This window comes from Xiphophorus hellerii, chromosome 5 (genome assembly GCF_003331165.1).
Source record: "Xiphophorus hellerii strain 12219 chromosome 5, Xiphophorus_hellerii-4.1, whole genome shotgun sequence".
Taxonomy (NCBI): domain Eukaryota; kingdom Metazoa; phylum Chordata; class Actinopteri; order Cyprinodontiformes; family Poeciliidae; genus Xiphophorus; species Xiphophorus hellerii.
The window spans coordinates 5,860,368-5,875,795 of NC_045676.1; the positions used below are offsets into that span (position 1 = coordinate 5,860,368).

At 36.9% G+C, this 15,428-nt stretch overlaps 1 protein-coding gene across 11 annotated transcripts in view; it reads left to right on the forward strand.

Annotated features, from left to right (window-relative positions):
- The window catches only part of tenm3 (teneurin transmembrane protein 3), a 404,304-nt gene that overhangs the window by 143,212 nt on the left and 245,664 nt on the right, over window positions 1–15,428 (forward strand). The gene's annotated exons all lie outside the window — the stretch shown is intronic.

The window sequence follows — 15,428 nt, forward strand, 5'->3', positions numbered from 1 at the left end:
ATATTATGCAGAAGGTAGATTGGGGTTTAAGTTCTGTGCCTTGTGAATATTTTCATCTCATTGTTCTCCTGATGTACTGTATTACACACTGCAGCGGAACCGATGAGATTTGGATTGTTTGTTATACATATTTAATTAAGAATATGTATTTAAACCAAAATTCTCATAAACTTAATGAAAACATATTTAACTGATGTTCAGACACACACACAAGCTGACGTCTTTGGGGACATAATGTTCTTCCTGGGCCCTCCATCCACAACGTTCTGTTAATTAATACTTACTATCTACCTTTCATACTGCACTTCTCACTTATTCTCCTCCTTTCCACTGCTTTCTTATCCATCATTTGTTCCTTTTAGTCTTAACTCTAAAAATATTTTTACATTGATACCCAACAGTGAAACATCCCAACCCAATGGTAAAACCTTATCTGTTATTAAATACAGTGCTACATTTTGCAATTTGAATAAACTTTGCCCCTTGCCCAGTGACAGCTGAAGCCAACAGCCAAAATAATTAGATTTATATTTTAAAGGTCTCAATCTTTTACTTATTAAAGCAATTAGGGAATCTAATTTAAACAGGTGAAATCATACATAACAGTTTATTTTTGTTAAATTACATTTTTGCTTTCAGTGCTGCATAATTCAAACTTTTTCTGCGTTTCATTAAATAAACTCTAACATCTGATTGGTGCTCAGCAACTCAGCTGTAGACCAATCACATTTTCTACTGTAGTGTTAGCTCAGCTGGGTGATTTTGATTTGTAAGGCAGAGATAAAATAACTTAATTACTATGAAGTGAAATGAAAATATTTATGAATTATAGTTATTATTCTTATTTTTAAGTTATCTAAGCATTTAAATTATATATATATATATATATGGTTTTTTTTGTTGTTTTTTTTTGAAGATGAAGCTAGATTTATTTATTTAATGCACATGTCGGAAGGTTGTTTTTAATTTACATAGGTAAATCTCAAACTTAGGACTTAGAAATTATATAATTGTCACACATTTGGCTTTCCATACAATTGTTTATAATTTAGGTTACAGCTTGTGTGATGTGTTAGATTTGAGCTCCATATATGCATTAAAGTTAGGACACAACATCAATAACAACAGTTACTACAACAAAGACTAAGGAGAAAAATTGCATGGATTTCTTAAAATAACTTCAATAATAGGCCTGGATTTTACAAACAGACCTATTTAAAATATATATACTGTATATATGTTGTCTATAATTTGATCTCTACCATCAGTGGTCACAAAAAAGTGTTCACACATACAGTTTCTGTTCTCTTGTTTTGCATTGAATACAGTAAGTGAGGGTATCAACATTTTTAAGATAATTAAATTTAAATTTAGATTTATAGTTATTTAATTTGAAATAATAATAATAATAAAACCTCAGAGAAGCTTCATAAATTTTGTGAAGGAGAGTATGGAGATTTGGAGAAAGACCCCAAAAATAGTGAACAAAACAATGATGTAAAACAACTTGTGGAAGTTTTTTTGTTAGTAAACAAAACTGCGATTTTTCATTAGGAGGAGCTCTACTTGAAAAAGGAGTAAAACTACTTTTTCTGAAAGTCAAAAATAAGCAAAACTATAAACTTTAAATTTATACGGTTGTAATTCAGCCTCAAGCGACATAATGTACATCATCTTGCTGCTTCTGCATTTTGCACAGCGTTTTGGTCATAAAATAGATCCAAATGGTGTGGGACGTTTCCTCCCCAACGTTTTCTAACTGCTGACAACCGAGGATTGTGGAATTTTTTTTCTGCATTCTACTGACGGCCCTCTGTTAAGAAATATACTTTTATGACTCCAGTAAATCTCATCTACCTGGTGGAGGTCTTTATAGATGGTTCGTCTTCAGCTGGTCCGTACAGGCTCAGAGCTAAAATAAATGAAAACAGGCCATTATGAAGTTCTCTGAAAACGTTAAGAAATTCATAAGTGGATGATTTAAAGAAAATATGGCAAGTATTTATTTTAATCAATGTGAAAGCTTTACTAAAAAAAATAATATAGCAATATAAATAAACTGAACATTTGCGAAAATGTCATGTAGGTATGATTTTATTAAATTTTTTTACAATCCCAAATGATTGTGCACCGTCTTGGTTCACTTTCCTACTCATCTCCCATGTCAAATAAACACACTGATAGGCTTTCATGCAGTAAAATAAAACACAAAATGAAGCCCAGATACATGTGTTGGCCCCCTTTGCTCTCGGTAATCTAAAAACTGGTTGCAGAACATTTGGCAACGCTGGAAGCCTCTAAAGATCTCATAACTGCCTGCACTTCAGCAACATGTGTCATCTGTTACTCACTTAGGCCGATTTGATTTTGGGAGTCCTGGCAGGGGAGAAAAGGAAACATGAGCAAGACATTGCGTCAAAAAAGAAATCCTTGTTGCTGAGAAGAGAAAAATAAATAAATAGCAAACACAAAGGGAGACCCAGAGGCTTAGCAGAGCACAACCTTCCCTATTAATGACCTGGCTGGTTGGAGCGAATTTAAGAACTGGTTGAGTGAAAAAGAGGGTACAGAGAGCTGACTTGGCAGGAGAAAATGAAGTTGAGAATGATAGTAAAGAGCGTTGGAGACGGGAGGGAGAGCAGATGAGGGGTCAGTGCGCTGGTGCCACAATAAGAAAATAGAAACGGTGGACTAATGAGAGATTGTGAAAAGACTGCAGCTGCTAGAACTAAAGAGGTGAGTGGAGCAGAAGAGAGGAAACGAAACAAGAGGTCAGCTGAAGAGGCTAGTTGGAGCGGATAGAAGGGCATGAAGAAAGATGGAGATATCATCAATTACACACAAACTGAGGCCTGACGTTTTATCCCTCCTTCTCTTCTCTGTTTGCTTTGTCACAGACACTGTGCTATTAATATTACAGTGTCCTCTGAACTCATTTCTATTTTCACACAACTGTTTGTATAAGCACTATAGATTTACAGAGGCACAGTGCAAAACGTCTTCAAACACAGCCAAGCATTTTGTTTATTCTTTATATTTTTTTGAGTGAAATCCAGCTTCCTTTTAAGAGGGCTGGGACTTTTAAGCCATTTAACATCGACCCGTATTAATCATTCAACATAAAATACAGAGAAAACGAACACTGAAGCATTGTCTTCTTTGTGCATATATTTCTTTTTTTATCCACCTGAATAAATCAAGGTGAACTATTTGACACTCCAGATAATGTAGCCTTTTCAAGCAACATGATAATTACATATTCAACATCTTTTTTCAGCCAAAAGGGGAAAAAGGGATTTTGGAGAGTGTTGAGTATTACAGATCTCCATCCATGTGAGGACCAGAGGAAAAAAGCAGCTCAGGTGCTTGTTAGTCATGATTCCGTAGCCAAGCAAGACCAAGCAGAGGTGTTTGTTGGGACTATTTTAATTCTTCTGGGGGACTGTATCCTTATTCATCTGGTGTGTTTGGTGATTTTTGGTTGAGTTCCTTTAATGGTCCCTTATCCTGAACTGTTGAATTTTAGTGCAGATGTTGTTTTTTTTTTTTTCCATTTCATTAAAAAGAAAATCCCTGCAACAGAAAAGTTGAAAACTAATTTCAGTAAATTAGTCACTTTGAGTCATTTATTGATCTTTAGAATTTAACTGCTCAATTTGAGTGATTCTTAGCTATTAAACTTGCATAAAAGTAGTAACACAACTATAATGTATGAAAATTGTTTCATCGATTTTATCACTTTGCATTCAAATAGCCAAAACCTGAAAAGTTTATTTATTTTCTTTACCATTGGGAACACTGGTAACCAACTATCCTCATCACCGTTGTATTCCAAAATGTGAAGAGACACACAGTCTGATGGTAATCCAGATTTTCTGTTTGTATATATGCAGACTTCATGGTTTATTAGACACGGATGTTGTTAGACTGACAAAGAAAAGGCCGGTTTTCTTTGCTTGAAGCAGACTTTGTTCAGGAAAGAGCAACTGGATATCACCTGGAAGTTTAAAGGTAGAGAAAAAACAATGTTGAATATATTTTTAGGTTACTTTGAGAGCATTTTATTCATAACTTTCTCTCTGAGTTTCAATATTGATGCTTGTCTGGGAATGATCATCTGCTTTCAGTTCTTCTTTTGGAAAATTTCTAGCTGCATTTTTCTTTTTGATCCTGCAATCTTTCCTCTAGATTTTGTTCTTTTGGCAATAGTGGGTTTTCTTTCAGATAACAATTGTGAAATAAATTTAACACAGTGTTCGCCATATACCTACTCCTCCAAGAATGTGATGAATATCCTCAATGGCCAGTTAAATATTTCAAGTCTTCTTCTTTTACACACAGAATAGCCGCTGTCAAAGCATTTTCCAGAGGGAGCAAATCAAAACAGATAAAAATGAAAAAAAAAAAAAAATCAAAAGATGTCCCTTTCGTTTAAAAGGTTTTTATTTGTCATTTAATCAGAAAATCTCCACAAAAGATCGTGAAGGATTGAGGTGATTTATGGAAAGATATCCTTGGGTTAATGGCACTACAGACACTCTGCAGAAGTACTTGTGACTAAGAGGATTACTCCTGTTAATGCTACCATTAAAATGATCTTGGAGTACTCATTGTCAATGACAGCCAACCTGTTGTTGTCGACACAATGAGACATGCTTTTTTTCCCCTCTCAGACGCTCTTCTTCCTTTTCCTTGCTGCATCCCATTATGTCTGTATTTCATGCTTCCCTTTTCCTTTTCTTCTACTTTTGCTTTGGCCTAATACCTTCACAGCCTAACACCCTGTCATTTTTGTTTCTTTCTCAGGGTTGTTGCCTGGCGGCCTCTATGTATCTCTTTTGCTTTAAGGGTCAGATGCATCAACTATAAAAACAAGAATCCATAGTTTTCACAGCTAGAATTTTAGAATGAGGAGTTACAGAGGAGAAAGTAAAAAGCTGAATCCAGGACCTTGACACAACCTACAAACAGACATTTGTATGTATTGTTTATGTGACAGTTTAACATGTGCATGTTTGTGAACTAGAATGATAATTTGATATAGTTCCTGAAGTCTTTGTAGATAAAATGGTTGTGGTGTAAATTGGTATTCAGTGTCCTGAGTCAATACTTTTTTTAGACCCATCTTTCCCTGCAGTTTCTCCTTTAGGTATTTTGCCACTAGCTTTGTACATGAGCTTCTGCAAAAGAAAGGCACCACAGCATGATGTGGCCACCTTCTTTCCACATGTTTGTGCTTTCCCCTACATTGCTTGTGGCAAACTGCAAGCCACATCTCCTGTGGCTTTCTTTTAACAATGCCTTCTTTCTTGCCACTCTGCCATAAAGGCCAAATTTATAGTTTGCAAGATTAATAGTTGTCGTGTTGACAGATTCCCCCAGCTGAGCTGTAGATTTAAGCACCAGTGACACTGTTTTCTAACCTACCCCTGCTTTAAACTTCTAAACAACTTCCTCCTTGACTTGTCTGATTAGTTCCTTGAGCTCTATGATGATTTGTGTTCCCTAACGTTTCTCTAACAAACCATGTTTTTCATATTTGCACAAATATTTACACAAATTTGAAAAGCATGAACCCATTTTGTTGGTCTGTCCCACAAACTCTTAATACAATCCACTGAAGTTTGTGGGTGTTGTGTGAAAGAAAGTTTAATCACTATGGATACTTTCCAAAGGCATTGTGCAGTTCTTAATTTCAGGCTATTACTTTATACTTATAAAACAAGAAAATGCATTTCAGTTGGTGAGCGACTCAACGCTTTCTAGAGTTGCCTAATCAGTCCCGCACTATAGGCAAGGTGAACAATGAAGTATGTTTTTTTTTTCTCTTCCTACTTATAAAAAATTGAAGAAAAAAAAATTCTCCCACTTACATGAGTGTTAGGCAGGGTTGATGTTGTGCTTACTGCCACCATACCGGGGCAATATGGTGCAAAGCAGAGAGAGTGCCGCCATCTCCTACCTCAGTGGCAGCACTGAGTTTGTCCAACATAAGTCCTTCAGCTCCCGCTCCTCTCCTCTAACATCTGGCGTGCCTCAGGGCTGTCCTAGAATCCCTACTCTTCATAATATACCTTGGCAGTATCTTCCTAAATCAGTATTATCCAAAAGAGACAGTATTTCCCTCTCCATTGACAACTCTAAAGTCTCCCTATCTTTCACATCTCACATTAATAATATCACTCTCTGTGCATATTTCCATCGACACAACATTAATCGTCTCTGTCCACTACCTCAGATCCTCCTCTTCTATCCACCTCATTGTTCCCTCTGCTCGCCTCAGCACAATGGGGAGCAGCGTTTTATCCCAATCTGTTTCCAGTCTCTGGAACTCTCTCCCACCAGACATCCATAACATTGACACTCTCCCCGTACTTAAATTCAGACCTAAAACTCACCTGTGCTGTCTGCAGAATGAATTCAGGTTATAACCGATGGACATAACCTTACTTTTTAGATCACAGCAAGAATAGGCCAAGTATCCGTAAGACTTTTAATATTCCTGGCTTTATGATTTCAAGGAGAAGAAAGAAGCTGCATCTAAGAGTGTGTGTTAAGGGTGATTTAAGTTATGGCTACACCTTTGTAGTAATCTCTTGCTTCAGTCTTAGTAAACTGCAGTGTGACTTTTTGTTGGTGTGTAGAGAAAACATGAACTGGCACAATGATCAGTTGGTATAAAGGCACCTTACCAACAGCTCTTTTATCCAGAAAAGTTACCAAGTAAATAATTTTAATTTTAATGAACCAAAGTTTTAAAAATTAACTTTTGTAACAAGTAAAGAATGTAACACCTGTACTCCCTCATCATCAGATAAATTATTTTGTATAGTTAATTATGCATTTCCTTTTTAAATCTGATTGTGCTCTTTCCTGTTTTCTGACCACAAAACACAAATTACAATACTCAATGTGCTTGTGTTGATGAAGCATAGAGGACTTAGTCTCATCTATCCATCATTTACATCCGCTTGTCCTTGCAGGATAAGTGTAGGATGCATCTAAGCCTACAAAAACAAAACATTTTTTGTCAGCAGCAGCTGCCAATGAAACTTTGCAAAGCTGATTCCCTAATCATATTTATTGCCATGTTTTACAATTCTGAATCCTAAAAAGTGCCGCCATTACAATTCTGGACATAACAGAAATCTGTGATTAATTGCAAGTTTGTTGCATTTTGATGTGTTAAAAAGCTTTTTCTGTTCAGCTGAAATGGAGCAGCGGCTCAGAAAGGCTCTGCTAATTTGTGACACTCACAACTTCACAGTTGGTAATGAGGTGTACGTTAGGCGTGCTTAATAGGGCCTGTTTGGTCAACCTCAATCAGAGAATTTGCAAAATGTTCACGAGAAGGTGTTATGTATGGGAATTAATGCATTATGTAATTGAATTAGAGATTTAGATAAACAGGAACTGACTACATGTAAAGCCTTCTATACTGCAATTAAAAGGAATCTTATTGGTCTTATGATCTGATTGCTGTATGTATTTCAATGATGGTCCTGAAGGTTTGTGTGCACCATGCTGCAGGTACGGAGTGCCCAAGCTTTGTGTGTATATGATGTTTTTGTGGAGCTGCAGGTCTGAAATACAGATCAGACTGATTCATTCAGTCAGGTACCATATGGGTCCACCAGCTCTCACTGAGTAATATAATAACAATAGCTCAGGGGATGGAAGGATCCTTTTCCCAGGAAAACAGAAGTATGCACAGAAATATGACTTGTGCACACATGGCCATACATGTACTTTAAAGTCACAGCATATGTCATCATTAGGTTGAAATAATAATCCTGGCAGGAAAGAGCGCCAAAGTCATGACCTCATGTCCAGGCTGCATCATCAGGAGCAAAAGCTTCAGTAATCGTTTCCATTCCATGTTCTTATTTACAACAGTGCTCCAACGTTTAAGCTGTGTTTTAAAAAGTCATCCAACCTTTTTCATGCTGCTTATTTCCAACCAGCTAACGAGCATTGCTTCCCTCTGACTTGCTGTTATTACCATTTCTGGACTTATCAAGAGCTCTGCTGGATGGAAGCATTTTTCCTTATTATCATATATCGATTTTGAGAATGTGGTTTTCTGACTCCTGGAACAAAGCCCAGAATTTCTGGCTTTGTGTTCAGTTTTCCTATGAATATATATTTGTCAATGGACTTGAATTTAGAGCCCTTTGTCAACAAGTTTATGTTTAAAAGACGCATAATGTTTTCATTATTTCTGATTTGTCCACTACTGGGGTTGCAACACATTTTGATGTGCAGAGCCTTGTAGAAAGACTTAGAGTGGTGTTTTCCAGTGAGTTGAAGTCAGATTTTCACCTCTCTATGGGAACAGCAGCATGCTTAATGTTTGTAATCATTACAATATAATGATATTGTTCCAGGACATGTACCCTACTGTCTAATGTTTCCAGTTTATTTGTGTTTACCTGCTTTCTTATGCTGGTTGTTGAGCAGGAAGAGGTGTTTTCCATCTAATAACAACAAAGACTGCTTTGGCTTTGGAAGCAGGACTGCCTTACACCTCATTCCTTGCTGGGAGTCCAGAGGTGGAATGAGTTTTCATGCTTCAGGAAACACGAGTCTTAACTCTTGTACTGACCTCTCTTAGTATGTCAGTGACTCTTTTACTTTCTACTGGATCGGTTATGTCCTCTTCTTTTCTCTGAGCGTCTCATTCCTGCCTTGCCTTTTTCTTTCTTTCTTGCTGTCTGTCTCTCTGAGTGCCTCTGTCCTCTATGTTGTTCTCATTCTACTTCATCTAAATGTCACTGCCAATTGTTGGGCTTTCAGAAACTTTTAAATTACATCCTGTGTCATCTTCTGTTCTCAGCGTACCTGCTTTTCTGAATTGTCTTATCTAGTTTCCATCAAAAGTGATAAAGCTTAACACATACCCTGACCTCCACTTCATCTTCCCTGACAGTCTTATCAAACCTAGGTTATCTGTTTTTACATGTTTTGCAACAGAATAACCTTTCTGACAAATATTTGCTAATTTATAGGAATACTTACGTTTGTGTAAATCTGTCCAGTTGTGGTCAAACTTGAACAAGGATGTGTTGTTAAGGTTCCCTTAAAGTCAGATTATGTTTTCTAAAATGTTTGTATCAATCTGGAAAGCAGTTAATTTGTAAAAGCTCACTTCACCTTTGCTTCCTAAATAAGCTGCTTTTCCAGCCACGCTGCAGTGGTTCTGCCACATATATTTGAATTACTCACATGTATAGATTTCTTGTGGTTGATGTGGTTGGTTTCTGCACCTTCATCATCAGTTTCAGTGGAAGAGGAAAGTTGCAGTCCAACCATGTTTTTGTGTTACATGTTAAAAGTTTTAAAAAATTGAAAGAGCAGGCATGATAATTTTGAAAGAATAGCGTTTTAAGCTACCAAGCAGGTGTCAACTATAAACCTAGCTTAATCCGTCTTTTCTGTCACTATTACTGGTGTATAAAAAGCCCTATTTCATGTTAAGATATGACTCTTAGCCTGGTGGGGGGGACAAGCAAAGCCTGGTGGCCTGCCAGGCTTATGATACACTAGGGGAAACCCTCCATTCTGTATGTACAATTTGGAGTTGTTAGCTCCTCTCCCCTGCTGGAAGCCCCATCCAAAGTCCAGGGTGTACTGACTACTTTTTGAATGCTCCTAAATGAATCATTGGGTATTTTTTATTGTATTTTGTCTTTATTTTTAGGGAACTGTTCATTTCTGCTGCATGGTGAGATCTTTTTATGTTGCAGTTGCAGGACATGATGCACGTAACTGCCGACTGTTGAGAAAGCCGCAGGGGAATTTAATCAGCACTCTGCTGGCATGATTAGGACGTTGATCAAGTCATGTAGTTGCATACAAGCCACACGTCTAGGGTAATTTCCCACTCCTGTTACCAGACCCCCCATGCAGTACCTCAGATTCAGATATGCTCCCTCACTCCACAGGAAATCTATACATGCTCCAAGCAGTCAAGAACTGCCACGTTCTGCAATACAAAATGTAAAATGCAAAGAGTTTTTCAAGCACCCCAGAAGACTTCTCCAAGGCCCTGCAGAGAAATTCATGTTATTTCTGTTTTTTATTGTCCAAGTTTTAAGTTCTGTGTGAAGAGTGCCTAAACAAGACTGGGCAGGAAAATACTCCAGAGGAAGAAAGTTACTCCTTTCTCTTGATTTTACACTACAAAAGGAATGAAAGAGGTTGATTGGTTGATTTTTTTTTTTTTTTTTTTTTTGCTATTGCTTGGTATGAGACTTGAAAACCTCATGAGGTAAGGCAGGAGGATTGACATAAGAATATGCCACAGGAAGATGGTGAAGAGCAGTTCCTAAAGAGTCACAGTCACTTTACAATCCATTTTTTTAACTAAACCAGGAACCAGCCATGCTCAAAGTTCTGACTGAGACTTGTATATTAACCGAATGTATGGCTCTCTCTTCAACATCTTGGTGAGACACATACAGGGACTCTCAAACTGTACACAACCCTGAAAAAGTCCCAGGCTTTTGAGTTTAATAAATTAAAATGATGAATCATTTGAAAACTCTTTTCACCTTTAATGTGACATTTGTCCTGCACAGTCTAACTGAAAAGGAAATAAATCTGTTGGAGGCAAACACATCAAAAGCTCAAAAGCTCCAACAACCTGGGTAAATAAGTCTGCTAAAGCTTAAGTTTTTGTTGAACCGCCTTTTGATTCAGTTTCAGCATACAGATTTCTGTGGTTGGAGTCTATCAGGGTCCTACGTCTTGGCTTGGTAATCTTTGCCTTCTCTACTTTGCAGCTGTCACTTCAGTTCCTGTCAGATTTAATGCTGGACTCTGACTAGGCCTTTCCAAAACTTTAATTTTCCTCTCATGAAATCATTCTTTGGTTGATGTTGATTTATGCTTGGACTCACTTTGATGCTGAAAAATGTAGCCCCTCTTCATCTGCAGCTTTCCAGGTTTTGGGTCAAGTCTGACTGCTTTTTGGAACTGTACATAACTTTGTCTGCCCTGACAAAAAACACAGTTCCACTGGGAGAAACATGCCATGTTTGACTGTAGTGTTGTTGTTGTGCCAAATATCTGACTTGGAATTGTTACTCAGTGGTTCCAGTTTGGTTTTTATCAGACCATTACACATTTTCTCTAAAGATTCTGGGAGATTTTACACAATCCTAGTACTTCTTAGAAATTCCTGCAGCACAATCAGTGTTGCTGAACCTCTCAAGAGCCTCCCTGATTAGCTTCAGTATCTTGCTATGATTGGACTGAAATATACATGTTGTGGATTATTGATCCTTATGTTGACCGAAATCTATATATGGCGAAGTCATTAAGATCCTTTGTAATCTCCCTGCAAACTACTCAGAAAGGCTGAAACTGAATTAAAAGGTCAACTTTGTTGAAAGCATTTCAACAAAGTATAATTTGTGATTACACACATTAATGCATCTGCTATATTGCTGATTTTTACTATGTATATTTTCTTCTAATAAATGTTAGTTTCTACTAAAAGTTTCCATAATAATTGTCTTGTTATATGTTGGAAAAGTTTCAAAATGATATCAGTTTTTTTTTAACATTTACATTTACATTTGTTATTTCAGGTTGACACAAAACTGAGCTAAAAATGCTTGGAATGAACAGGAAAACAGACAGAACTAGACAGGTTGAGAGTGCATTAACCAAACTGTAATGTCTCAAAGAAAATAAACATGAGAGTTCAGCTTGAATCGAGGTTCTCTCACCACATGGAGAAATGTCTTTGGGGAAAACGGTGAACTCCATGTCAGAGCTGTTTTTTGAGTCAGTGTGTGCATTAAAAGGTGAACGTGGTCTGCAGGCTGAAAAGCACTTAGAGCGGTCAACAGGAAAAGAAAGCGTCTATTTCATTTTGTTTCAGGTGATTTACCTGATTTACGTTTCTGCAGTTCTCTTCAAATTGTTCCGCCTTTCTCGTCTTTTCACTAATTCGATGATGATGGTGATGACGACAATAAGGAGCATTAGAAATGATTGGTGGTCAAAAGTGTAGCTGTTCAGGACTTACACATCATAAGTTATTTTCTTTTACTGGATTATTCTGTTTTCACTGCAGGATGGAAGCATTACAGTAACCATATGCTGGCTTCTCACTGCCTTCGTTTTTCATAACCTCTCTGATAGATGCTTTATATGTTAGAGGTTTTACTCACAAACCCCTACTGGGCAGCATTTTGCTTTCTAATAATTAACACATTTTGAACACACGCAGACAAGTTTCCTTGCAATATGTTCATCTTTATTCATTACCCAACATTACATTTCTCTATACATTCACTGCTGTCTGTTGCACTTTTCTTTTCCACTTTTGATGTCTCCTTCTTTCATCTTTTTTTAGCTGAGAGTATTTATATTCATGCTCCAATAAGAAACATTCTTCAAAGCAATCAGAAATCTAATATATATGTTAAAGTACAAAGACAATTCAGTTTGGCAAACGTTCTTGCAAGATAGACTGTGTGTTTGGCAATTTAGGTTATGATTTACAGCCTCCAAACGATGTAACAATTGCTTTGCTCCTCATTCACACTTTGTTTGATTCAACCTCTGTCTGTCGTGTCTCTCTTTGTAGAAACAATCAATTTTCTTTTGTAGCTTTCAGAAGTACCTCAACAGTTAGCTGTCTTGGTGTAGAGGTGTGACCCTTGTACGGGTCGCACAACATGATACAGCTCTTTTCTGATGTATCGGCAAAAAATGCAGCTGAACAGAGCAACACGTTATAGGCATGGGCTTATACCGTGGTTTTATGATTGTGTTAAATTCAGATGGTGACTGTGGTTCAGCAGCTGCGTTGCAACCTGAAGGTCTTGTCACATATTGATGAGCTTCTAGGCAAGATACTAAACCCCAAGTTGCCTGCGCATCGTGTGTGAATCAGTGAATAATGTAAAGTGCTTGAAAAATGTTACATAATGTTACTGGAGAAATGTTACATAACTTCAGTCCATTTATGCAAACATTTAACACATAAATATATACCTTGATATGATGTAACTCGAAATTAAAAGAGAAAAGCAAAAATACTCCTTCTGTTGTTGATTTATAGTTATATTTTACTTTAGAACATTTTTTAAATATGATTTCGATTCTGAGCCTTAGACTTTACCAAAAACACAGAATAAAGAACAATTTTCAATTGTTTCAATCTACTTATTGCCAAAAGAAAAATAGGCTACTTCACCACTTTGCTCTCTATACAGTAACACTGGGACTTTAACAAGCTGATATAATCTGGTTAAATAATCAGCTTCTCTGTTTGAGCCTGCTTTTCCAAACAGACACATTTGATTTTTTAAAAAGAGGGATAAGTGCTGGAGCTAGCCGACCAGCATTGTACAGCAACATGTGGAGGAGGGGCAGCACTGTCTCTGTGCTCCATACAGCAAATACAAAAACTTCTGGTTATTTCCGCACTTTCTCAAGCACGTCATTAAAAATACCATTATTATTTAAATTGGGGGTTCTGCAAAGTTGTTTTTTATATTTCACTTGCCTGATGTAGGTATGCTGTATCAATCTGCCTAATTTATTGATTTGGTGGGTCAACCATCATCCTTTTCTATGAGACCTTAAAAGCACAATAACACAGCATTTTTTGGACAGTTGGAGCTGTTTAGTGTAGTATGACAAACTAAATGTGCAGCCGCTGTATTTTGTTACCGTTAGAAAATGCAAAACCTCTCTGTTTTCCTGTCACCGCACCAGTGACCATGACCATCTTCAAGCTTTATGAAATGTTTATATCCCAGTTGTTGACTTGTCGTTTAGTGCCATGAAAACCTCAGGCTTTCTTCATACAGTTTGGCTTCAAACTTTATAAAAACACCAGACCACTAAAAGCTGAAACTCCCTGGAGGAACATAGTCCAGTTGTAGACAGATGACATTAAACACATATGATCACAAGCTGTTTATTTTGCTTTTTAATCTTTGGAATGACATGTTAACATTTGGATTTAGAACAGCAGTAAACAAAAACGCTGTTAGTAACACACACTGCTTACACATCTGCTACTTAAAATCAATTATTATCAGGTTGATGATGATTAATCAGATTTAAAAAATTGGCACATTCTATAGTTTTTGTCATTTAACCTCTTAAGTAATTTTTTCTGGAGAATTTGAACCAGGTGAAGCTAAACACAACTGATGAGTTCTCGGTAGAACATATTTATAGACAAAGGTTTTTTTGCATCTTCCATGTGTAATGCATATTGTTTTTATAATGTTTTGACTAAATTACTTCTCTGAGTGTGTTGTTCTGTGAACAATTTGTCTTTTTAAGTGTATATACTCCAGCTAACGATTAATCGATTACTAAATTTCGTAGACGAGTATTTCAATCATGGATTCATCACGATTAAACAATTAATAAACTCCAGATTGGAGAAGAAAAAAAAAGAAAGGTTCCATTTTGTGTCAAACACAAACCTACTCTATGACTTATTATGCTGTTGAAGCATCATCACAGTTGTTGTGGAGGTATTTTGGCACAAAGTAGTTTCAGTTGATTGAGATTTGCAGGCATTTTTCTTTCTGCACAGCTCTATTAAGGTCCCGCCGCACCATTTCTACAAGGCTAAGCTTTGATTGGGCCATTACAGCAAAAATTATTCTCCTCTTTTTCATACACTCTTTTAGGGATTTGCTTGTGTATTTGGGATTATTCTCCTGTTGGTGATTAAATTGTGGCCAATCTTGGGCTGTTAGAAAAAAAAATAATACATGCTATATCTGCAAATTACATCTCTTCAGCGGATAGAATCGGCATCTCCACAGTTCTACTGCCAAATATGGATGATTGAGTCTATCTCTGTCAGCTGTACTTACAAATTACATCGTAATGAGATTTTTCATCAAACACACAGAATAAGGCAGGATGTGTTAATGTTCTCATTTCCATCACATGTGTCCAAAAGATGTTGTAGTGAATATTAAGACTAAAATTAGTATTAATACTCATTCAGAAACCAATCAGTGTATGTTTTTGTTTTCGACAAGCGTCCTTTCAGGTTTATATAACTGAAACATTTAATCGGTTATCAATACAGCATATGGAGAGAGAGAAATCCTAAAGCAAACCACAGAGTCCTCCTTCTTCCACTGCTCTGTTCCTGTACGCGTCTCTTCTCTTGTGTCTTTGTTTTCTGTTCGCTCCAGTGAAGGCTGCACTGACAAAATAACAGCAGGGCTGGGAAATGGAGATGTGATGCTCTTTATGCAAATCAAATCTTGCGTTGCCATTCATTTCACTCAGAGCACCCAGAGGACGGACAAAGGAGCGGAAAAGCACTGGGAAAAAAAGCAATAGAGAGAGCTAAAGGCAGGTCAGCTTTAAGTAAATATTTTTACAAAAACCCAACAGTGATTTGTGACCGCCAGCCTCTAATCAGTATT